The sequence below is a fragment of the Schistocerca piceifrons genome, chromosome X, assembly GCF_021461385.2.
Source record: "Schistocerca piceifrons isolate TAMUIC-IGC-003096 chromosome X, iqSchPice1.1, whole genome shotgun sequence".
In the NCBI taxonomy this organism is placed as follows: Eukaryota; Metazoa; Arthropoda; class Insecta; order Orthoptera; family Acrididae; genus Schistocerca; species Schistocerca piceifrons.
The window spans coordinates 468,596,784-468,622,675 of NC_060149.1; positions in this window are offsets into that span (position 1 = coordinate 468,596,784).

Sequence of the window (25,892 nt, forward strand, 5' to 3'; positions counted from 1 at the left end):
ACGGTTGTCACTCTGCTGATTTACAATCGCAGAATATGCATGCAGCTGGACAGTGGGGCGTCAGTGACTTCGTTGATCAGAAGCACTTACAAAATTTTATGCAAGCCGAAGCAACGAAGACGCAGGCTACCCTTTCTTGTAATGGTGGTCATGAGATTACTATGCTAGGTATCTGGAGCCTATCTGCCTCGGTTAAGACGTTATAAAAATAAATTCTTTCACTGTTTTGTGCTCATATGACAGTGAAAATAATTTTGGCATAGACTCGTCAGACGTCTTTTGCGCATTTGCATATTCTCTCTGTGAACTCTTCTGCGCGTAGGGACAGCGTAGCTGAAATGTGTGATGAATTTAGTGACGTTTTTCAGGATGACTTTGGCAAAGCTAATTATTTTGGGCTCACCTTACCATCAAAGACAATGTGTAAGAACGGTTTTGCCCAGGACGGTCCTTCCGTCAAGCCATCAGAGATCAGTTGGCACAGGAAGTCTTATATTTGCAGGTGGGACTGCCCCTGCAGCAGCCAATCTGTGTGCACGACCTTTAGTCATAAGGGAACCTTCTTGCAAATTACGCTTATGCGCTTCTTTCAAGACAACAATAAATTCGCAGACTGTGGTTGACTCTTTTTTTCCCTTGCCACATACTTGGAAACTCAGGTACAAACTTGATACTGGTTGCTTCTTTTCCAAGACTGATCTTCGCGATGTATATCTGCTACATCTTTTGAATGAACTGTCGCAAAAGCTTTTGTGGTCAACACCCATATGAGGTTATTAAAGTTTTTGTAGTTGTCATTTTGCAGTGCGACCGCACCCATAATTTTTCAACGTGGTTTTTACAGTTGACTGCTACAGTTGTTTTTTGTTGAAACTGTTTTGATTACATGGTCGCTTCGCATCGTACTTCTGGTGAACGTCTTTCCAATCTCAGGAATCTGCTCTCAGATGCTGAATAAAATTGTAGTAAAATCAAGCGCCTTCATCTGGAGGGAGACTGAATATTTAGGACGTGTGATCAGTCACACTTGACAACCATATGGGACATCCCAACTCCCTTGGAATGTCGGTGAACTCCAAGCAGTGTTGTGTAAATAAAAGTATTACATTCAGTCATCTGGTGCTACCACACAGTCGACTTAAGAAGACGCCACACCGATGCCAACCCAGTCTGTTAGTAGTGTTCTATCAGTGCATTTGAAGCCTTACTATTTAGCTTCTGTTGAAATTGTATACGACGAACCTCCCGGTCCCGTGGAATTGTTTGGACTATATTTGGACTTCCTGGAACCAAGTAAACCAGAGATACATTCATGTTACGTGTACTTCTCCTTATTTTTGCTCTTAATCTAAGCATCCACCTATTCTCAGCAGCCATCCCTGCGCCGACCGAATGATTTCGGTTCATAAGAAGCTCCCGATTCCCTTAATTAAACATGATCTTGAAATATAGACCTGGATTTGTCACTGGCGCTAGTAACAGATAACTGCTTCTCTAAAGCATCACATGTGGAACAAGTGTCAAACAGAGGATATCGAAACGATATATTCAAGATATTGAAAAATTAACACTATAGTTTGCAGGGCACATGAGTTTGATTTTCGTCTGTAAAAACTTCATGCACTTTCTTCACAATTACAGTTTCAGGCAGCTACCTTTGGGACTAATCCTTACGGAATGAGTAATGAGAAACCTTTGATTCGAATAGAGAAATGTGATGTTCAACAAGCTCTCTGAGTGGCCGAGGAACTGCATGACGTATGCTATTGTGTCAGTGTCTCATACCCTTTCGAGAAACGTTGTTTGACATCAGATGCTCTTGCACAGAGCGTAGTCGACCTCAAAAGATTGTGTGAAAAGCCATGAATGTCTCTCTACAACTGGGTACTACTGTTGTAGTAATATCAGCAGTCCCTCGAACTTCACAATAAATAGAAATGTTGTGTCCAAAAGGGGTGCCAGATAGTGAATCGATGCCATCAACGTCACTTGCTTCCTTCTCACGCACTACTTTGCTCTACGATCTTTCTTTCACTTTGTGAACAGTGATAAGGTATTGAGTACTTTTAGACTCCATCCTATAGAACTCCGAAAAAAGGTGTTGCCTTTGTTCAGCTGGTTGTCGTTTGAAAGCAACGCAGTCTTTTGCGTCTGCTAACAAAGGGAGCGGAGGTTGGTCACCTACACACCTACCTATCAAGAAGGGCAAATGGAAAAATTTAGTGATAGAAAGAAAGAATGCAATGAGTGCTTTCCTGCAGCCACGTCCAACACATTTGGTCTCCTTGTTTATTACATTTTCCTTTCGTTCTTGACTTTTATGCTTTTTAGGCTACTCAGCATTATCTTCGGAGTTCATTACAGAACCAAAGCCACTAAACTTTCACTTACCGAAGAGTAGGTTGAAATAATCTAACAAGTACTACGAAGGGGAAAATGAGCATTTAGGTTGGATTATCGTCTTCCTTCACACACAAATAGGCCTTTGACAAAAGCTGTTTCTGTCAGAAATTATTTTGACAAAGCGAATTTTTGTAGACCCATCAAATATTTTTACGGTAATAACTCAGCAGAAGGGACGTTCCTGCATTTTCTTATCAGAACAAATCGTGAGTCTCAGGGATGACAGCCAGAACGAGCTGAAATCGCAAAGCCAGCCGATGTGGCCGAGCGGTTCTAGGCGCTTCAGTCCGGAAGCACTCGACCGCTACGGTCGCAGGTCCGAATCCTCCTCGGGCATGGGTGTGTGTGATGTCCTTAGGTTACTTAGGTTTAAGTAGTTCTAAGTTCTAGGGGACTGGTGACCTCAGATGTTAAGTCCCATAGTGCTCAGAGCCATTTGAACCATTTTTTTGAAATCGCAAAAACGAGACAAACTAACGAGGACCTGTTTTCGTTACGAAGTCTTATTGTAGAAAATGACGAATAACAGTGTGTTTTGTAAAACCAGGCGAAGTTTGTAAAGATAAGAGACAGAAAACTGATGCCATCCTGAGAAGGTGGGTTCGGTGCAGATGTAATGACTGCAAAAAAAGTAATTGTCAAAGGAGTGTTACTTAACGAAAATTTTGTTGGTATTGAATTAAACAGACTTAATGTACTGCTGGATAAGCCAGTTACAGTAGGCATGGCTTATTTAGGGCCTTCTTATAGACGTTCATTATGGATATATAATAAACACATTTCCAGCAAAGAATGTAAAAGTGTAAATTATACCTTTAGTTAAATTTTACAGTTAAAATTTCAAGATTTACTAGGTACACCGAAGTGATATGCTAGCACGGTTATATTCTTCAAGTTTCCCTGCAAATAACAAGTGTATATGCCACTTGTAAGTAAAAAATTGGCTGGATAATTGGATGAGGAGTTGAATGATGAACCTAGTACGAATCTATTGGTCTATGAGCTAAACTGTATGCACTCGAGATCGAGTAAGGAGGTGTAACGCACAGAGCAAAGGATATGAAACAATCTTCCGTTAAGGAGTCAACCAACGATCATAACTGGTAATGCGTGTAGAGTTCTGAAGTTAAAATATCTTTACAGTATGTAATTGAATCAAAGCGCTATGCAATTTCCATTGTTAAACATCTCAAGCTAAGTTTACCACCACACATTGTTAAACATTTGACACTATCTGATAATGTGAATATCTTAACTTGGGGCTTAAATTGCCCGAAAACTGATGATGACAGTGATGACTGATTTTAGCCTGTGTGTGGAAAATGTAAAATGTAATCTGTAACTGCTGGCCGGGGTGGCCGAGCGGTTCTAGACGCTACAGTCTTGAACCGCGCGACCGCTACGGTCGCAGGTTCGAATCCTGACTCGGGAATGGATGTGTGTGATATCCTTAGGTTAGTTGGGTTTAAGTACTTCTAAGTTATAGTGGACTGATGACCTCAGAAATTAAGTCCCATAGTGCTCAGAGCCATTTGAACCATTAATCTGTAACTGATGTGAATATCAAAGCTGAGGGTAACTACCATCTGAAAAAAGGATATTTGATTGTGTACGTGTGGAAAATACAGAAGTTATTTAAATTGATTTGTAACTAATCTTAGAGTATAAGTGAAATCATAAAACATTAAACATTATATTTTATAAATAATGTCAATACTTACGTCTTAGGGGTCATTGCGACCAGTAAAATATGAGAACGGTAAATATGATTTATAAATTATTTTAGTTTGTGACAAAATACGGAAAACATTTGATGGGATTTGTAACTGATACGATACTGATTTTAGAGAATGTGTGAAAAATGTATAACATATTCTTGGCGTTGAAGCTATAATACATATAACAAGCTATACTGAATGGAGACTGTAAACGTAGTTATTATAATGTGAATCAGATTCTGGTTCTGGCATGCATTTCGAATAAGAGTAAATTATGAAGGACAGATTTAGCTTGTTCAAAACTTAGTAGATTATGTATAATCATTTCTGTCACTACGCACTGAACTGTTGATTGGCAAAACTGTAGACAGTTACACAAGTGTGCATTTAATTACTCCTTGTAATGTACAGTAACTTTGTATGTTTGTTTCTTTGTACATTCCCATCTGCAACGTTTTATATTTGTGATGAAATACAGTGGTGTGACATTACACAGTGAACGTGTGCGTGTATGTGTGTGTGTGTGTGTGTGTGTGTGTGTGTGTGTGTGTGTGACGTGCGTGCTTGTGCGCGTGAACGTGCACCTATGTATTTCATTCAGCTGCCTCACATGGAAATTTACCCTCTTCCCCTGTATTATATTTCACGAAAGCAATGAAATATTCAATATAATCCGTCTCGCTCTCTCTCTCTCTCTCTCTTTTTCTGTCGTGGGTACTTAAATGAGGCATCAATCAGAATATTTCACAGAGAGGAAGGTGGGGAAAAAACCAATCAGAAATCTTCTAGATGTGAATTTAATAAGAGGAATTCCGCTCTGTTCTCAAACCCTGTGGAACTGGTACAGCAACCGTAGTTACGTTGTAGAGAAAAGTCAGTCGTTGTTTCAATAAAGACGGATTTATTAGTTCTTCATTTACGACTCAAATTAAGAGCTGATAAATCCATCTATATTGCAGCCACGACTGAATTCTCGCAGATGAAGAACTAATAATTCAATCTTTATGGCAACCACGATTGAATTCGCTCTATAGATATAAATTGTACTACTAGAGAAATGCAGCCCAAAGAAAAGTCAGATCCGCAGTTAGATGTTTTGATAAATAATACAGTTTGTTCCGATACTTTTGAACATGGGGCTAAAAATTCTCATTGTGTGTGTGTGTGTGTGTGTGTGTGTGTGTGTGTGTGTGTGTGTGTGTGCATCTGTGGGTGCGTGTGGGTAGGGGTGAGTGTGTATGCATGTGTGCGTGTGCACACTCACCTGTACGATACGAAAATATTGTAATACGGGAAACATCCTTCATTTAATAGCGGGCCAATTTATGAAATTACTGTGAAGCTTACATATGTTTCTAATAAAATAGTAACAGTCGTTCGGAAACTGTCGGATACCCTCTGATTGTCTTTTTCGACAATATTTATTTTGAATTTGCTGCCAAAATGGGGTCAACGAAAAAGAAGCATGAATTGTGACGTAGTGGAAACGACAGCCATGTCACGCTATATTGATGTCATAGAGAGCGGTGGGTGCATAGCCTGAGGTTCACACATTGTAATGTTCACACCAATATATTTGGATCAGATAGTAGAATTCTGTACTACTCATAGATAAAGTGTTAAGGTAACTCTCCAACAAAACTCGCAATAACTTAATTTAGTAGCTGATGACAAGATATCTGTATATTATGACGTAAGGAGGATCATACTAATAAAGAGGATCCTACATAGCCAAGCATTATAAAAAAAACCTAACCTAAAAACCACAAGAAACAAACTGTTTATAGGACTCATTTATAAAGAACGATCATTACTTTAAACAAGTTTAATTTTACAAAATTTAATAAAAATGGTCACTGGTGACGGTAAAAGGCCCACAAATATATTTAGGCGTTTATAAAAGACAGTATTTGCATATAAAGCCGACCAGAAATCCAGTGTTTCGAAGTTAGTTTTCACAAACCCTCTTGAGAATGATCGTAGTACTAAGAGTTGTAATAGATTGCATGCCAGTTCAATTTCTTCTGTCGAATATCTTGTATAAGGGTACAAGGAATAAGATGAGAGAGACTGTCATATTCATTAGAGATATAGGTACCGTCATTATTCCCACCGGTAGTGCAGCAGGTAAATGTTACACTATTAGCAGCAGAAAGTACCTTTCGCCATACATGGTTCAGTGTCCTCCAGAGTATGTGTAAAATGCTGCATCCCTTCCTTCTTTGACCGTCTTTGAACTTCTAGGACACAAGCTGACACTAACATTACAGAATAATGGGCAATATTCCGGTAGCTGATACTGCCACCTTCATTATTGACTGTGGGATATTGTATACATAGTTTCACCGACGATTAGCAGTAGTTTTCGTTCAAAAGACATACATCCATACAGAGATGAAAAGGCCTGAACACTGTTAGTGAATGTAATAGGATCAGTGGTCTTAATGTACAGTGTCAACTACTGCGTCGCGTTCGTTACCCTCCGACATTTGCTGTTACGGGGACCGCTGGAACTGAAGCGAGTTTATAAAAGCTTGATGAGCGTTATGAAACGAACTTTACAACAGCCATAATGTTATAAGCGGGTCACCTGCCACATGCAGGTACAATTGTCTATGAACTCATAATTGGCATTAACCAAACCATTGTTTGAAGCGTTTCGAGAGCAGCAGTAATGTTACCGCGGCGCTGCTCGCCGTTGCACTTTCACATGTTGTGTGGTGCTACCAATGAAACTGTTTCCTAACGAAGTATAGTAAGATTGTAATGGAACAATTTGATACGTCTTGTATCCACTGTAAGACATGAAAAAAAATTTAGAGGGGCATAACCCATATCCTCTGTGGTACTGTTTAGGAAAAATTACAAATAAAAAATAAGGGTACTGTTGTATTATACGTCATAGTTGTTTGATAAGAGTTTACGTAATCTACTAAGCTGTTTATATATTCCATTTTATAAGCACCACATGTGAATACAGCTCTCATATCACCCATTTGTGTCACAACGATGGGCGTACCTAACTGCACATATTACCACACGACAGTGGATCGAAAATAACCTGTGCTAATGTTGTTGGTTTTATTCTTCATACCGAGCGAGGGCCGCAGTGGTTAGCACACTGGACTCGCATTCCGGAGGACGACGGTTCACATCCGCGTCCGGCCACCCTGATTTAGATTTTCCATGATTTCCCTAAAGGTTCAGACAATTGCCAGGATGATACACGGCCGACTTCCCTCTCCATCCTTCCCTATTCCGATAGGACCGATGACCTTGCTGTTTGGTCCCCTCCCCCAGATCAACCAATAAATCATATAGTTCATTACATACTACTTACAGCTGTAAGATTTTGCTAGAAGGCTGTGTAGCATGGTAAGTAAACGATCCTAGCAGGGAATCACAATTATCGGAGATAGCTATGTCAAGATCCTGTCTGTAAAACGTATATGATGTAAGATGTGGTAATAAGGCACACATCTGCAAACAGATTAAGATATATTAACCGCTGGAAATAAAAGCTCGAGGCAAACTTCGGAGTAATCTGTAAGACACCAGAGCAGCAATCAAAACTATTGTACTCACTCTTCATCCAGCGCAAATCAATTATTTATCCTACCACTAGAAACGTGCTATAAAATAAACTTATGAAAATTACTTAACGACTACAGAAGAAAAGAGAAGTAATATGGAGGTCAGACGAAATGTAAAGAAAATACTAAAAATATATAACCACTAAATATTCGAGATGAAGGTGCCAGAAGGCTATAAAAATTTCCCTGTTACACACTACAGTGTTTAAGCATGTATCGAGAAATGTTAATGAAAGTAAAGTTTTGTCTGAAAGCTGTTTGTGGAGTATTCAAAATCATTCAAGTCGACACAGAACGATAAGAAATACACACATAGATATAAATGAATTAGAAACACGCTGCTGTAAGAAGTACATACGGAAATTATCGTACCCTGTTGATCAAATATTAAACGCAGTCGGGAATAAATGACAAACAGAAAAAGACAAGGTGGGGGCTTAATGCAAATGACAGTCAGAATTTTGCCAAACACTGGAATTGTGCTATCTGCTTCGAAAGAATGAAGGACAATTAGTGTACAACAGTCGTCTACGACATGAACGTGGAGGGAAACAGATTTTTCTTTTCAAAAGAGCCGCTTAAACGATGCAAGATAACCATAAATAGGACAATATGATTTATGTTACATGAATCACGTAATACATAAGCCCTACACTAATGCACAGTCATGAAATATAAAAACTGCAAAAATACTTCGATGAATTAAACACCGACCGTTTAAACTCAGGTACCAAGGAATGCCGCTCGTAAAGAGAAAGGAAGCAGCCAAAAATTAATCGTAACCATGTATGCAACTCTACTGTTCAAAAATGGTTCAAATGGCTCTGAGCACTATGGGACTCAACTGCTGAGGTCATTAGTCCCCTAGAACTTAGAACTAGTTAAACCTAACTAACCTAAGGACATCACAAACATCCATGCCCGAGGCAGGATTCGAACCTGCGACCGTAGCGGTCTTGCGGTTCCAGACTGCAGCGCCTTTAACCGCACGGCCACTTCGGCTGGCTACTGTTCATTGTACTTCGGTAACAAGGGAATATTAGTTTTCCAGTCTGGCTCACTAAACATAAACAAAAAAAACATTACCTTATATACCTGATATAATATTTCTGGCTTTGCAGCCATCATATGTGGTTACAAGAAGCTCTTCTTAGAGCAATTGGGAAGGTAGCAGTTCCAAGATGACGTAATGTTGGGTGACGTACCGATGACAGATGGTTTATTCGGTACGGGTATCGTTAGAAAGACCGCCTAAATTGTGGTCCTTCTCCACGATTGGCTGCTGCGTTAGGTAATTGCGCCCCAAAATGACAATCTTCTGTTATTAATATTAGACAAACTTAACAGCGTATTTAAATGAATTTCTTATCTAAAGCATCTCACAATAGTGTGCCATCAATCCATTATTTCACGAGTATTAATAACCAGCAGAATAATAAACGACTGCAAAAGGAAAAGCCAGACTAAGCACTTCGGTGATCTTCACATCGTGCCTAAAGTGAATGGCGGGTGAAGTGGTTCGGCTGTAAGATCAGAGCTGCTTCGGCAGTCTCGGAAGACGGACATGTTGTTCCGTCGCGGTATCAGTTAAGACTAAATGCCTAGTGTGTAAATCAGAGCTGGTTCGACAGCGTCGGGAGACAGACATATAGCCTTCCGCAGTCAATGTTAGTTACAGCTTTATTAGCAATATATGTTTATTTGGACCTGTAGTTGACAACAGTGGGACACTAATTGCGGAAACCTGCAGTTCATTAATTTATTGAAGAATAAAAGACAGTTATGACTCTAAGGAGCTCTAAAAAGGAATATAATTGTGCAGTTCTCGTGTTCTGATAATAAGAAGACAGTGGTATTCCTTCTCGCCAAGAGTTTCTTACAGCTTAAAGACTCCGGATTCAAGGCCTACGTGGTGATTTCTGAGCAGGGGATCACAAACGTACAAGACTGCAGGTAGGTGAAATTTTATTAGAAGTTATGGGTTCCACTCAGAGCGGTGGAAGCAATTAGGCACATTGCGTGTACTGCAATCTTAGTACAAATGTGATCAGTGACACATAATCTGTGGTAACTCCGAGGAGGTATGAAGAAGATAAATATTTTCGTGAGAAAGTGTTTATGATACGCACGTACATCTCTCTCTCTCTCTCTTTCTCTGCCTCTCTAACTCTCTCTTTTTCAACTAGCACTACATAGCATACCTGGTGGGGATAGTCTTCGAAGTTGAAGTGCTTTGGAATCATGAGTCTAGATTTTACTAGCGAGTACTGTGAACTGTAACCGACCAGCGAATTGTGTAAGGACTACGATTTGTGTGAACTGTAAATGACCAGAGGATTGCATAAGAACTGTGATAAATAGTCCTTAAACTCTGTTAGAGCTGTTTAAACTTAAGTTGAACTATAATAACTGATGCCGCAAAATCAAATTTGAGGTTACAATGAAAGTAGTATTGGCGAAAAGCAGGAATGGAATGTGCGAAAGTGCTACAAGAATAAAAGTTAACCTTGTGTGCGCAGTCCGTGGGATTACGTTATTAAGCATCACTTCAATATTCTCATGGTACGACCAGGAGCAGCATGCAGTGCAGCGTGAAGCAGGACCAGACAACAGGTTCGGCGGCAAGCAGTGGCTGGCGCAGTTAACACTCTACGGCGCGTTTGAAATGGCAGCTTCAGCAAACCACGACGCCGGAGTTGCAGCCGGCGGTGCAGCCTACAGCTACGAGAATCAGCGGCAGTACATCGAGAAAGTAATATAGTGTAAGTGCTGCGCTTGCATATACCAGTCTACCAACTCAGGATGATGATCGGTATATAAGGTCTATGCTAAAATTAATTTTGCAGACACAAAGAATAGCAAGAAAAGAATATGAGACACTAAAGGAAAGAAGGGAGAAACTAACTAAAACTCTAAATAAAACCGATAAGTGGTTAAAAGAAGTCAATTTAAGAACAGCTGAAATTAACAGTAAGTCCAATGCTTTGGAACTAATGGAATCAAATATTGAAGCTAAAACCGAAGGATCTAGCAAGACCATAGATCATGAAACAAAAGAATTGGGTAAAAAAGAAGTTTGTAAGTCTGAAATAAATGAAAGGGTTGACCATGAAATCGAAAAGATAAATGAGGATTTGCAGAATCCAAATGGGATTACACAAGCAACAATTAATGACATTAGTAATGTAAGGCAAGAGCAAAATCAAAAATATTACCAGTAATTTGCAGAGTAACAAATGCAACCAGGAAATACTTAGTTGTAGCATTTCACATGTAGAATCCTCTTGTAAAGGCAACAAAGTGCGGTTCAGAGTAAATTGAGAAAAACAAAGCGAAAACCCAACTGAGACACAAGATAAAATAGAAAATGAAGAAGAGGGAACTACACACTGAGTCGCCTTCATTAGACAGTTTGAGGGCGTCGTTCCTGAAAACATCACTGAACAACAAAAAACAAAATTCATGGCCAGTCGGATAGAAGGAGAAGCAAAATCAAGGGAAACAGGGGTTATTAAGACATGTAAACCATACAAAGAATTTGTTCAAGCGTTCTTGAATCAAAACTGGTCTTGCAGGACACGAAACAGAGAGCAACGTTAAGTACAGTGGTGGAAATATTTATTGCATCACCTCTTACAATTAACAATTTTTGTTACAATCAGTGAATAACTGAGCTAAATTTGCCTGATTTCTCTAGATTTCTATCAGAAATGAATATACACAATAAATTTTGTCGATTTGTTTTAATTTTTAGTTCTTGTTTCTATGATAATTGTTGTTTCTTATAATTTAACACTTTCTTGAAAAAGAGTGTAAGTGGATATGTCAGCTATTCTGGAATATGAATACTAATGTTGAAAAAAACACTGCATACTAATGTTGTAACATAACACTGATGGATTTTAGTGTTTATATTGCCTCATATGAACACACTGTTGGATTTAATACTTTGTTGCACCACCACGCGCATTAATCACCGTTTGGAATCATGAAGGCCATGAAAGAATTAACTTTTTAATGTACACCTCACTCCCTCATGAAATCACACACACACAAGGGCCTCCAATAGCTCACGTTTATTCAGTGGCTTCTTTTTGGTGATAGCATGTTCCATAACCTTCCAACAGTTCTCAATAGGATTGAGACCAGGGTTGTTTCCAGGCCACTCTAATACTCCAACCACATTTTGTGGAAGGAAAGATTTTACCTGAAATGCAGAAATATTTGGTAATTAACCAAGAAAGTAATCTTCTTCGTGTTTGGTACAAATATTATTCATAGGACTCAGCTTCAAAGCTCTAAGACAAGGAGTGGAGTCATTCTGAAAAACGCATTTGGAAACATCTCCAAACTGGACTCTAATGGTTGGCATAAGCTTTCTTTCAGGGATGCTTATGTAGGCATCAGTGTTGACAGTGCCATTGATGAAGTCCAGAGAGCTTACTCCATGACCGGAAATGCATCCGCAGACCATCTGTCCTTGTGGGTGTTTGACTGTATGTGTTATGCATGATGGCAAAAATTCTTCCTTTTCTTCGATGCATGAACAGTTTTCCATCTGAGCCATGCAAATTAAATTTGGATTCATCTGAAAAGATTACTTTGTTCTGCATCTCTGGTATCCATGTTGCATGTGCCTTTTCCCATTGTAGCCGCTATTGTTGCATTATCTTGGTCAATAAAGGCTTCCTTCTAGGACAACGGGCTGACAATCCAACCTCCAGTAGCCTATATCTTACAGTTCTACTGGTTACTGAGATGTCGCACATTTCTTCCCAGTCTCGCTTTAGTTCAGTTGACGACAGGCGACGATCGTTGAGCGAAAGCCTTTTCAATACTCTGTCCTGTGTGGCAGTAGACGCCCTTTTCTGACCTCTTCCTTTCTCACGATCAACTTTTATTTTTCCCTGTATTTCTTCAGTAACTTCGATACTGTAGATTGATTAAATCCTGTCTTAGAGGCTATCTATCGGGTGATGAGACCAACAGACGAATTAGTGAGTATAGCAGCTTTCATTTCTGGCGTTAATTCAAATGACCTACCCATCTTCTCATTGCCAAGTCTAACTCAAAATGGCAGTATAAACGCTGGTTTCATTGTAAAACCAAACGACAACAACAAAGAGTTGTGTATTGTTGGAAAAAATGCGTGAAGAAGTCAGATTATCAAGGCAATAATATGTCAAGAAAGTTTAGCAACAATGGGACTGGTATAACCAGAAGAAAGCTGCTGTAAAAGACAAAAAGACGAAGTAATGCAAGGTGATGCAATAAATATTTCCACCACTGTATTTGTGGACAGGAAGTTTCAAGGTGAAAACGTCTTTATACCACAAATGGATAAGAGTAATGTACTACAAGGTCCTGTACAGAATTTGAATGTAGTCAAGATATCAATAAACATGGGCTTGAAAGCTACCTTTTGGCAGAGGCCGCTAGCAGAAAATGGTCAAAGGCATACTATGGGAGACGAAATTGTCATTACAGTTCTAAGAAGCATTATATGGGGGTAGATTACATGGTTGAATTTGAGATAGTTGTGAATGAATTGCCTCATTCTAACACGGAAATGCTGCCATGACAATTTTTACATGAAATGTCAATCAGTGACATGAAAAAACGTTATGAGTACTAACCTCAAGAGGCAATAACGTTCTTTGTATTGCTAGGTAACTGACAATTGCCAAGTGCCCGAGATAACTGACAGTGTACTTCATTTTCTTTTCCTGCTGTTAGTTATTTCCCTTCTTTCATTCCGACCTATACCAGTCTTCTTCAATATTCTTCACTATCAAATTTAAGATGACTAAATTTTCTGAGAATGGATGTGACGACAAAGAAACAATCTATGGCACAATGTAACCCAGCAGAGTAAACATTTGCATAGTATAGGTGGAGAAACGGATTTGACGACATGTATGTGGGCAGACCAGAAAATAGGAACCATAGGATTCCAAGTACACCAACAAGAGGACACAATAAACAGTTACAAGAAGTCACCAACACCAGATTAATGCAAATAACAAAAACGTCATACAGTATTCTGTTGGACAAATTTTTTAGCATTTCCAACAGTACACAAAGCAGGAAAGCAAGATGAGAGCTATTATATATAACATAGATGAAATAACGCATATAAGTTAGCTGAAGGTTGCAGAAGACGAGGACGACGCTAAACCAGGTAAGTAATACGTCAGTGTACAATATAAAACAAATCTGGTGGCAAAAATTGTGGAAATAATTAAATGTATTCTTGAGATTATATACAGATTGTGTCAAAATGGATATATCGTTACTCTTCAGTATGAAATGAAATGAGGAAGTGGTTTCTGCTGTAATGTATTATGATATACCTCTTGGGTGTCTCACAACAAGAGGACTTGTGACTTTGTTGATGATAACTTGCCAAATGTATAGTGATACTAAGTTCAGCGATGCTCCTTGTGTTATTTTACAGTACTAGGTCGTCTGACACCACTGTATTGCACCTTCTCTTTCTCACCCTCATAATCAATACAGAACTGCAGTAACACTGCAAACAGCACTCATAATTTATGCCAAACTTTGACAGGAAAGAGTCCAACGTAATAACAGCATAAATTTAAAACATTTTTCTAAAAGTCTCATCAAATTGAAAATTAATGTTAATGAGAATCAACAGTAACGAGGCGAGAAAGACGCCAAAACTGTGGTACTACATGTTAAAATCTGTGTACTAGTTTTTAATTCAAGTAATCTTGGTAGCTGTCAGCTGTCTTTTTCCCCATTAGATGACCTCATTTTGGTCATACAATGAGGAACTTTTGTTCTCGCTGGACTCAAAATGGGGAAGCTACTAATTTATTTATTTGTGTACCACTCTCATCTAAAGTGTTCACAATGCTGTCTTTTCCTGGCAGATAACATTCTTTAGTGCTACTTAGGTCTCAAATTAGATTAAGGAATGGAGGGACTCAATGGATAAGGTATAAACAAATGGAGACAAATTGCACATGAAGTATCCTGTTTTACTAATAGTGGCAAATATCTACTAATGTACTGGGTACTATATTTGTGGGGCTTCTGGTCAAAGAGTATTTTCGAGGAAAAATCCAATTTGCAAACAAATATCATTTGCCATTATTGAAAAAATCCAATTCTCATTATCTCATTAATTTTGTATCTAAAACAATTTTATTCTTTATAAATAAGAACCAAAAACTCCTGAAGGTACATTTCAATTGAAAACACTTAAATAAAAATAAGAAATCAAATTTTATACTATATAAATAGAATGAAAACAAAATCGACAATACAGTTATATTATTTAAGAATCATAATAAATGAAAGTATGGATTGAGTTAGACAGATTTAGAAAATTAGTGAAAAGGAAATGTTTACTCAAAGGTAAGAGTTCTGTTGGAATTACGAAAGGAATGAATAAAGAATTATCGAAGAAGAAACTAAAATATAAAACTTTAAAATAACTTCAATCAATTGAGATAATAGAAAATTAAAAGATTTATTCCAAACTTAATAATTACAATGTACTCAATCTTATTATATATCCTACTGGCAATATTAATAACAATGATAACGATATTGCAAAATAAAAATTTTTGAATAGATCGTCATCCAATAAGTACAATGAAAAAAATACAAAAATATTTTAACTTAGGATAAATCTATTAATTTATCTCATCAAAAAATCTTACGGTAAAATTAAAAACAGTACCATGTCAGTGAACAATCTTTCAGTGAGAGAAAAATTAATAATTACATTACTAAGAAGTAAATCCTAATAACGATAGTGAAAATTAATTTCAGAAGCCTTTTGTAGATAAATATATAGAAATTGAAAAGAAGATTATCAGAAAAACTTACAATGTTTCAATTTTCCTGATAATAAAATTTGTTTTCAAGTAATCTAATCAAATTTAGAGAAAAGCTTCTGCTTTTAACTCAAGAATAAACACTTATGGAATTAACAACAATGATAATATTGTTGTAACACTTGAATTTTCATCAAATTAAATAAGAAATAATTTCCAAATTAAAGTAAAATAAAATACAAAGAGAGGCAAATAGAGTTAACATTAATTTTGTTGTAATTTTAAAAGGCAACAAGAAATACTAGAATTTAATTTTAAGACAAGCAATAAAGTTTTATTAGGAACAACTGATTTAGAAGATAATTATAAAAAATCAACAAAAAAATATTAACTAAAATATCTGAAGTACAAAGAAGAAAACTGATTGTCTTTAGTTTATACAAATTGTAATGAGTTACATGATAGTATTTACCATCCAATTTTACATCCTTCTTTTATCGATTTACCAAAAGTAATTAAAGTAAAAAGGCAGTAGCTAATGTTAAAAAAGGTCAAAAATATTTTCATTAGTCATTATAATTAGCCATATCAAGCAATTGATGATGTAGAATTAGTTAATAAACATGAAAACACTGGATTATAATTAAAAGAAATTTTGAGGAACAGAAAATTAATGTACTGTTTCAGTTAACATATATTCCAAATATGAGAACAAATCAATCAATTCAATTTATGCTTATGCATGGGAAAAATTATTGAATATTCTTTTTTCCACAGACAAATTCAAAAAGAAAAACAGGTTTCTCTTCCTTAAATTCGAGAAGATTATAATTCATATTACTGGTCAGAAAAGAATTATGTAGTTTGATTAAATCACTAGCAACTCAACATGAAACGAAAATTAAACTTAGTGGTCGATATTTAAGGTACTCTCATTCACATGAAAAATTAGACATTCTTGAAAATGACTGTAAAGAATATAAAGAAGAAAAATAGGTATGCATGTAAAATTTCAAAAAATTTGATTTGAAAATTTCACTGATTCATTAGAATTTCCTATTTTAATTTATGCTGATTTCGGATGTTTATTAAAAGATACAAAGAACTTGTGAATGAAACCCAGAAAAACCTATATTAAGATATATCAAAAACATTTACCACTTTGATTCAGTTATTATACTGTATATTCTAATGGAAATTGTAAAAATCCAGATACTCATAAGGTTAAAGATGGAGGAAAAAAAGTTGTTCAAATGTTTAATGAAGAATCTAGAGAAAATTCTAAAAATATATCAAAGAAAAATTCCAATTAAAATGGATAATTAAAATTAAGAAACTTTTACATACTTGTAAAAAAAAGTTTACTTTTGATGTAACTCTTCAGGCTTTCCCGGCAATCTAATGACATCTTGAGTTGTCGGGTGTTCTGCCGGATATCAGTGTCGTACTTGCATAATATTTCGGTCATGTAGCTCGTGACTTTCATCAGGTGCGACCTGAGACTGCTCCTCGAGTGGACCTGGTCCAGTATTTATGCCTATGGCCTTCCCTCTCCACCAACGGCTGCAGGCGCTTCCTCTGTGGTCCGCGCCCATTCCCTACGACCCGCTGGAGCGTTGCTGCTCCGTTTTCCGTCCGCTGCGGTTCTAGGTGTTCCCTCTGCGGTCCGCGCCCACCAAACCCGCTCCTGCGGTTTCATCTATGGTCTGGGGTACCAAACGTTCCCCCTGCGGTCCGCGCCCGCTCACCACGACCTGGTGGAGCGTTGCCGCTCCGTTTTCCGTCCGCTGCGGCTCTGGATGTTCCCTCTGCGGTCCGCGCCTACCAGTCCCACTTCTGGGTGTTCCATTTTCGGTCTGGTGCGCCTCGCAGTCCGTCAGGGGCTCGTTTTCCATCTCCATGTCTCTGGTTCTTCTGTTTGTGTAGTGTTGGAGCTGGCCCCGTTGTTCCTCTACCAATTCCAGAGCCGGATCCCAGGCTCTGCTTAGCTGGTACCCTGTGTCACAGTTCATAAGATCGTCAGCCATTTTAATTTCTATCGATTCTCTTATAACGCTGTCCCAAAATCTGGGTGTTTGTGCTAGAATCTTGGTATCCTCATACTTCATGGTATGATCTAGTTCTAGACAGTGTTCAGCAATGGCTGACTTAGTCACCTGTCTTAATCTAGTGTGCCTCTGATGTTCTTTGCACCTAATCTCCACAGTTCTTGTCGTCTGGCCAATGTAGGACATGCCACATTGACGATGTATATTGTAAATCCCTGGTTTTCGTAACCCCATGTCGTCTTTGAAACTCCCCAGCAGTCCCCCGATCTTGTTCAATGGACAGAAAACACACTTGATATTGTGTTTACGGAGGATCCTACTGATTCTGGCAGAAATAGAGCCAGCATAGGGCAGATATGCCACCTTCTTTGCTTCATCTTGGTCTTCTTCAGGAACCTGTGGTATGGTGGCTGGTTGGAGTGCCCTCTCAATTTGTCTGTCTGTGTATCCATTCTTGGAGAAAACTGTTTTGAGACGTTCTATCTCTATAGGTAGATTCTCTTGGTCTGACTGGGCACGTGCTCTGTGGACCAAAGTCTTCAGAACCCCATTCTTCCGTGCAGGGTGGTGACAGCTGCTGGCCTGCAGATATAAATCAGTGTGTGTTGGTTTTCGGTACACACTGTGGCCAATTGATCCATCTGCTTTCCTCTGGACTAGTACATCCAGAAATGGCAGCTGGCCATTCTTCTCCAGTTCCATGGTGAACTTGATATTAGGGTGGCATGAGTTAAGATCTTCAAGAAACTCATTGAGCCTGTCCATCCCATGTGGCCAGATCACGAAGGTGTCATCCACATACCTAAAGAAGCATGTGGGTTTAAATGTGGCTGTCTCCAATGCCCTCTCCTCAAAACTCTCCATAAACATGTTGGCAACCACAGGGGACAGTGGGCTGCCCATAGCTACACCTTCAGTTTGCTCGTAATATTGGTTTCTGTACAGGAAATACGTGGATGTCAGTGTATGACTGAACAGGTCCAACAGAGCACTGTCAAATTTCTCTGCAATCAGTTCTAGTGAGTCCTTCAGTGGGACCCTGGTGAACAGCGATACCACATCAAAACTAACCATGATGTCCGAATCTGTGATGTGCAGTTGCTTGAGGCATTGCAGGAAATCTTCTGAGTTGTGGATGTGGTGAATACATTTACCCACATATGGAGACAGGAGACCTTTCAAGTACTTGGCTGTTGTGTACGTATGTGCCCCAGTATTACTGATAATAGGACGTAGGGGCACACCCTCCTTGTGTATTTTAGGCAGACCATACAGTCCAGGTGGCACTGGTGCTTTTTCCTGTAGTTGTCTGATGATTTTATTGGGCAACCCTGTTTCCTTCAAGAGAGCACTAGTCTTCTTGGCCACCTTGACCATGGGGTCACACTCCAGAACATCACAACCGAGGAGAGGCTTGCACTCAAGAAACTACAGTAAGACAACAGCATTGTGGTACTGCCAGCAGACAAAGGGAACTCCACTGTCATCTTGCAGCGGGTGGATTATGATGAGAAAGTACACCAACTTCAGGAGGACCCTGCATTCTGCAAATATTAAGTAAGAATAAAAAGTACCATAGTAAATTTTTAGTTTCAAGTTCAAAATCTATGTTTTACATGTACAGTGAATGGTTATATGCAACATTTATTTTCAACAATTTCATTCAATATTTATGCTCAACATTTGAAAAAATGGTTAATCATTTCTATACAGTTATCTTCATTAACTTTTCTTTTCATGTCATTTGTTAAGAAACCAAATTTTGTCTTTTTTCCCACTTTTACTACACAATTCATTATATTTATGAAACATTACATCACCAGCCACAAATTCATGATAAGTATAATTTAAATTTGTGACATATAGTCTATAAACATTTAAAAAACTAATATTATTGCTGAGGAATTGTTTCGGAATTTTTTAATAAATTTTACTTAAATAAAAACAATTTATTTCTGTATGTCTTCATATAGTAATAAATTCTCAATATGAATCTTAGTTTTCAATAATTAAATCATCAATAACTACAAGTTAATTATCTTCATATTCATCTAATGGAATAATTTCATTACTATTTTCTATAACAATAACCATCATGCATTAATTTTATCTTCAATAGTTACACATTATTTTATGAATTCTTGATCTCGGCTTTTGCAATAAACTCACAAACAATCAATTTCACCATCAGGTGCTAAGAAATTATCAAACATTAATGTGGTTTTCCCACATCCACTTGGTCCAATGATGATACATCAAATAGAGTTCGGTAAAAGTTTCCCATTTCTGTTTTTTAATTTCTTGTTGTGATTTCTTATTTTTGGTTCCCAATCTGTCATTTATTTACATAATCTTTCGTAATATAAATGAGTATATGTTTTCAATTAAGTGATGATTGTTTTGATCTGAAAAAACATAAACTCTTCCAATAAGAGAATCATATAGAAGTGTTTCACTAGTTGGTTTATATTCAACTTTATTAACTACAAATATTACATCGAAAAATTATAAAATTATGGAGAAACTATTGAAATTGCTGCTGCTGAATATAATTTGAAAGAATTAGATATTTTAGAAACCAAATGTTCACATCAAAGCAGATAAAATTTTAAATATAATTTGTTATCAAAGTGCTGAAAAAATATACTTGAACAAAGAAGGTTTTGATGTAAGAAGGTATAGGAATTAATATTCAAGTTACTGAAATAATATAAAAGCTCTTCCAAATATCATTCTATTTCAATAAATTAATGTTAACATTAATTTGGCTGATGAACTGTTTTGTTAAACACATCTATCATTTTCATTTAGAAATTAATATTTTTGCTTCATTAAAACCTAATTTTGAACTTTGTGTCCCAATATTTTATGAACCACATAGTCCTATAAAATTCGAAATTTTGATCCTATTCAAAATTTAGAAATAACTATAAGTTTAATGGTTCTTCTGCAGCAGTTATATTAGAACAGAATTATCAGTTTTTCCTTAATAACTCATGAACGAAATCTAAAGTTACCAATTTTACTCTTTCATGTTATGAAGAAAAAAATATTTAAATCTTCCTAATAAGGAAACTGAAACTACTGTTAATGTTCATGATGGTTGTATTCATCCTATATGTCATTAATTTATATGACTTTTGATGTTATTCACATAGATGGAGTGTTTCTTATGCATATGATAGTAAATCAGTTGTTAAACTAATCGATAATTATCTTTTAAAGTTGTTTGATGTTATTACCATTAAGAAAGAAAATAATATTTGGTCTAGAATCGAACATCCATTTATCTCTTCTTCAACTCTTACTTGATTAACTTCTTCCCCTTCAAATTAATCAAATATAGAGAGATATAATCTTAACAATGTATAACTAAACAAAATAAAGTACTTTATCCATTAGAATTATTTGGGGATTTCTTAACTATTATAAAAAGTTATGTTTTAGTGACTTAACTGTTATATTTACTTGGTGTTCGAAATACGATCAAGAAGATTTTTTTCTTCATTCAACTACAGAAAATGATAATTCTACACTTCCAAGGAAGGTAAATTTTTTCTTAAAAGTGTTGAAGTTATTGTTCCTGTTGTTAAACTCAGACCAGAATATTCATTTGAATTAGAGTGAGAAAGACTGAAAAAATCAAATATTCCAATTTCTTTCAATGAATTACAAACAACTGAATCTGTTAGTTTTTATGCTAAAAACAATTTTTTTTAGGAATTAGTAATTAATATAATTATACAGAATTTGACATACCTTACTTTATATTTATTGTTTTCCAAATTAACCAAAAAAGGAGTCTATTAATTGACTCTTTTTTATTCCATCATGTTAAATTCAAAAAATATTGTTGTTATAAAATGAATAAATCAAATTTTCCCACAAGTTTTATGGAATCTTGAACCATCAAATATTTTCTTAAAACTTTATGATTACTTTAGAGGTTTTTAAAGAATATCTCAATTAAGTAGGTGACGAAAATATAAGTCCATTCAATTTTATTCTAAATTAACCTATTTATGTAATGAATATATCTAGAAGAATGAGTGTTTTTAGTATTCAAAAAACAACAATAAAAATATGTGCATTCATACAATTGCACATGTTATTACATATGGAGAAAATAATTTAATTTGTGATTCATAACACAGAACACTTACTGAAAATTTCTAATTTCATATGTGAATGTAACATTTGAAAAAATTAAAAGACGCTCAACCTCATGTTTCCATTTCCATTTGAAATATTTTCAGGAAAGAAGAGAAGATAAAAACTGTAAACTTTAGTTTCATAAAAATTTATTTTTCATTCCTTAAGTACAAACAAAAGAAAGAACAACAAACTTGAGTTATTAAAAACTTAGAAAATTAAAGTATAAGAATTTTTAATTTGATTTAAAGAAGAAATACAAAATTTAAAAATGTATTTAAATTAAATAACATCAATTGAAATATCTTAAGTTTCATACTCTGAAAATAAAAATGTAATCACTTCATCTCTTGAATTTATGACCATGTTTTGAAAAGATTGTAATGTAATATCTTGGAAGACTAATTTTACCTTTTTCATCTACAAGTAACAAATTTTTATCATCAGATTTAGTTGTTAAAGTTTGATTTTTTGATGTGATGTAAAATAATTTAGTGAACACTTCTGAAGAACTGTTGCTACAATCATTACATTCATGTAGTACTTTTTCAGTGCTTCCATACACATCGATAAATTTTTATTTATTTGAAATTTTTTATTTTATTGAAATTGTTTATGTTTAAACTGTATCTTTGAGATTTTTAATTTAATTTTCTATCGATGAAATATATAGAAAGTTTGATTGTTCTATTTTACGAACAATAAAATTTATTGGACTTGAAAATTTTTTAATGATAAAATGAGAACTTTCTTTTTCGATGTAGGGAAATGATATTATTTGTTCATATTTATAAAGAACTAAATTCCTGGTATGCCCTTTGGCCCAGAAACCCCATGAATATACGAGTCTCTTGCTTTATCTCCTTAAAACTATGAACTACTGGTCATAAGAGATATTTTGTGAGATATGTAAATGTGCAAGAGGCTTCAACATTTGCAGGTCTATTACGATTAAAATAGGAGTTTATTACAATAATATGAATATCTACATAAAGTACATCCAACATAAGTGAGTCAATATGAAAATAAAAATGGTCCACTACGATAAATAATAATTACACTCTTCCAAGAGCCATTTAGAGCATTGGCATGCATGATTTGTGAGGATATGTATATTTAGAAGAGAAAGTTTCATAAAACGAAGGATAATTCAGCCTTGTGTACATGTAATAATGTATACCATAGAAGTTCTAAGAAATTTAACGCCTAATTCCAGTATTATTAAATTGTAAAGACCACAGCCAATAGTATGAAACACAGTGGGATAAAATTGGAGCTTCCCCATAAAAGTCGATAAATTCAAAAGTTTCATTTAATTTTGGTTCTTCCACACAACACGATTTTGTTTGGTGCAATATGTTCTCGTCTCATTTTTGGTGCTGCCTATGTTAATGAAAGCATCACTTTCTTCACACTTGGTGATAGTGTGGCACCATGGTTCAGATATAGACACACAAGAAATGAGAACAAGATCCACAATGGAATTAACATCCACACACATGAGAACCACAGGGTAATCAGTGAAGGCCATTGCCAAACTAGACAATTATGATCTTTGCACAAAATGGGTAAGACCCAAAAACGGATAACTCAGGATCATCAACTTATTCACATTCCGAAAATGTAAAATACTAGATTTAATCAAATATAATACTCATGAGTTGAGAGATATTAATTTTTCTATGCAGACAGAGATATTGAAGCTAACAGGCAGGTGCAAGTAGTGAAGGCACATCATTGTCCAGGCAGAACAAAGGACAGAGTTAAGGCCACACATTTCACAGTAAATGCAGAGAAAGTGGACTGGGAATAAATTCAAATACAAAAACACATGTGAATTCATAAATGAAGTAGGTGACTGTTTCTCTAATAAATAACCATCAAAAAGAACTAATTTCTAATAAGTTAGACCAAGCCAAGCTCAAAATTAAACTCATACTCACAGTTTGGCAATGTATCCCACAGAAAGTTAAAAAATACCAGCCAACAGCCACTGCAAGGCACGTTTGTTTTAGCTGGGTGTGCGCTGTCCTCTAGACAATTGTACAGACGAAAACAGCAGCAAAGCTCAGAATTTAGCGGTAACTACTTTTATAGCCATCTCTCAAGGAGCTCTTAAAAGTTGGCAGTATTGTACACAAGAGAAAAGGAATTCTCTGTCACACAACTGGCATATTTGAAACTCATTCACTCACATAGTCACACTTACAGATACCATTCCCGGATAAGATGAGAATGGAAACAAGTTTCTGGCCCTCAAAATGAATTTAAAATAAGTATTCTCCTTCAAAGAACTGTATTAAAATGCACAGAAAACTAACTTCTGTGTATTACATAAAAGGCCTTATCTAGAAAGATAAATGGTGGAAAATGTAACAGAGCTAGAACAGACCCCACTCACTGTGAACTCAAGTATCTGAGTGCTTTAAGTAGGTATGCAGGTTACTAAATGTAAAGTGATAAAAGTAATTTATAATCATTTAATGTGATTGTAAATGACCATTTAAATCTCAATGGAACTGTATTAATCTAATACTCATGGGAGTTCACTAGTGAATTATAGTGTCTTTACCTTTGGCCTGTTTTTTGGATGCTCTTGGCGCACTTAGTGACTGAGGGCAGAAATGAACAGAGTTAGACTCGCTTGTAGGCAGTGAAGTAGTGCAATTCTGTAGCACACAGATAAAAATATTTGTTATAATGCAACGAAACTTTATAAGGAAGGGGAAGGAATTCATGTGACAATAATTGCACATTTATAAATGGTGGATGCAGTTTCGAAATTGACATGTTCAAAACAATGGCTCAGGATGGCGTCATACTGAGCCATATTTGTTTCTGTTAACAGAGTCGCAAAGAAACTATTATCTTTTCGTCGCCACAAATTTCGATTTCCCATCTGCTATGAGGGAAGAACTTTGAAGTGTATGCCTATGTAGGATTTTATGGTGATTAATAGTCATATCTGAAGATGTTCGAACTACAGTTTCTTGTAATGTGATTGTGTCTTAATTCGAAATAGTTATTTTTATTAATGGGACCCCTAAACAACTTTGTATCATGTTTTCATTTGTCATTTTAAAACGTACTGATTTATTGACGAACTGTTGTTTCATTAAATGTTATTATCTGAACTATAGTAATATATTGTTTGCTTAAGAAAGCAAATAGTTGTGTTAAGTACCAAATATTTGAATGTGTATTGGACGTGGTTGCCTCTCACATTGTCGTGAATAATTTCGCCTTAATTTTCATTTTTTTCTAAATCCACAGTAAATGATCTTAATTAAACGTTCCAGATCATTTTTTGTTAGATGTGATAGCTAAATACCCACGCAATAATACTCCAGCTTGTGTCCATCTTATTCTCAAGTGAATATGCTGTTTTAAAAGAAAAGGAGCCTGTAGGGTCTTTCAATAAATTGCAAGATAAACGTACAGAATTTGTCAGCTCAAGACATGCGACCATTAATTTTATTTTTACAATGTATTTCAGATGGTTCTACTAACTGTAAATCATCTGCTGTTCTCACTCTCGTGCTGAATTTAGTCACTGTTGTTTGGTGCATATAACCAAGTTATCAAAACTGTAACACGGGTAGGTTGTGCAGTGAAGTATTCCTGAATGTATTTTGTTTGGGACGAACCAAGCCCCATATCCACCAAATGCATCGGGTCTTACACGAAAACTTTTTCCTGTTGTTCAGATAGAGGTCAAATCAGACACTCTTAAGAGAAAAAAGAAAAAAACTGCACTCCAAGGAGGAATTGTCGGAATGGGACAGAAGTATATAGATGCGATGTACTCATACAGACAAACAAATGATTACAGTTTTAGAAAAAATTGGTGATTTATTCAAGAGTAAAAGCTTCACAAATTGAGCAACTCAGTAACGGATTGGTCCACGTCCCACCCGACTAGAATCTGTTATTTGGCTTGGCATTGATTCACAGAGTTGCTGGATGTCCTGCTGTGGGATATTGTGTCAGACTCTACAATCGGCGCTTCAGATCGTTACAATCCGAGTTTATCTGATGGCGCTGCCTGTAATGATCCAAACGTTCTCAGTTGGAGAGAGATCCGGCAACTCTACTGGCCAAGGTAGGGTCTCGCAAGCACAAAGGCAGAAAACACGTAGATAAAGGAACCATCTGTATAACAGTTGC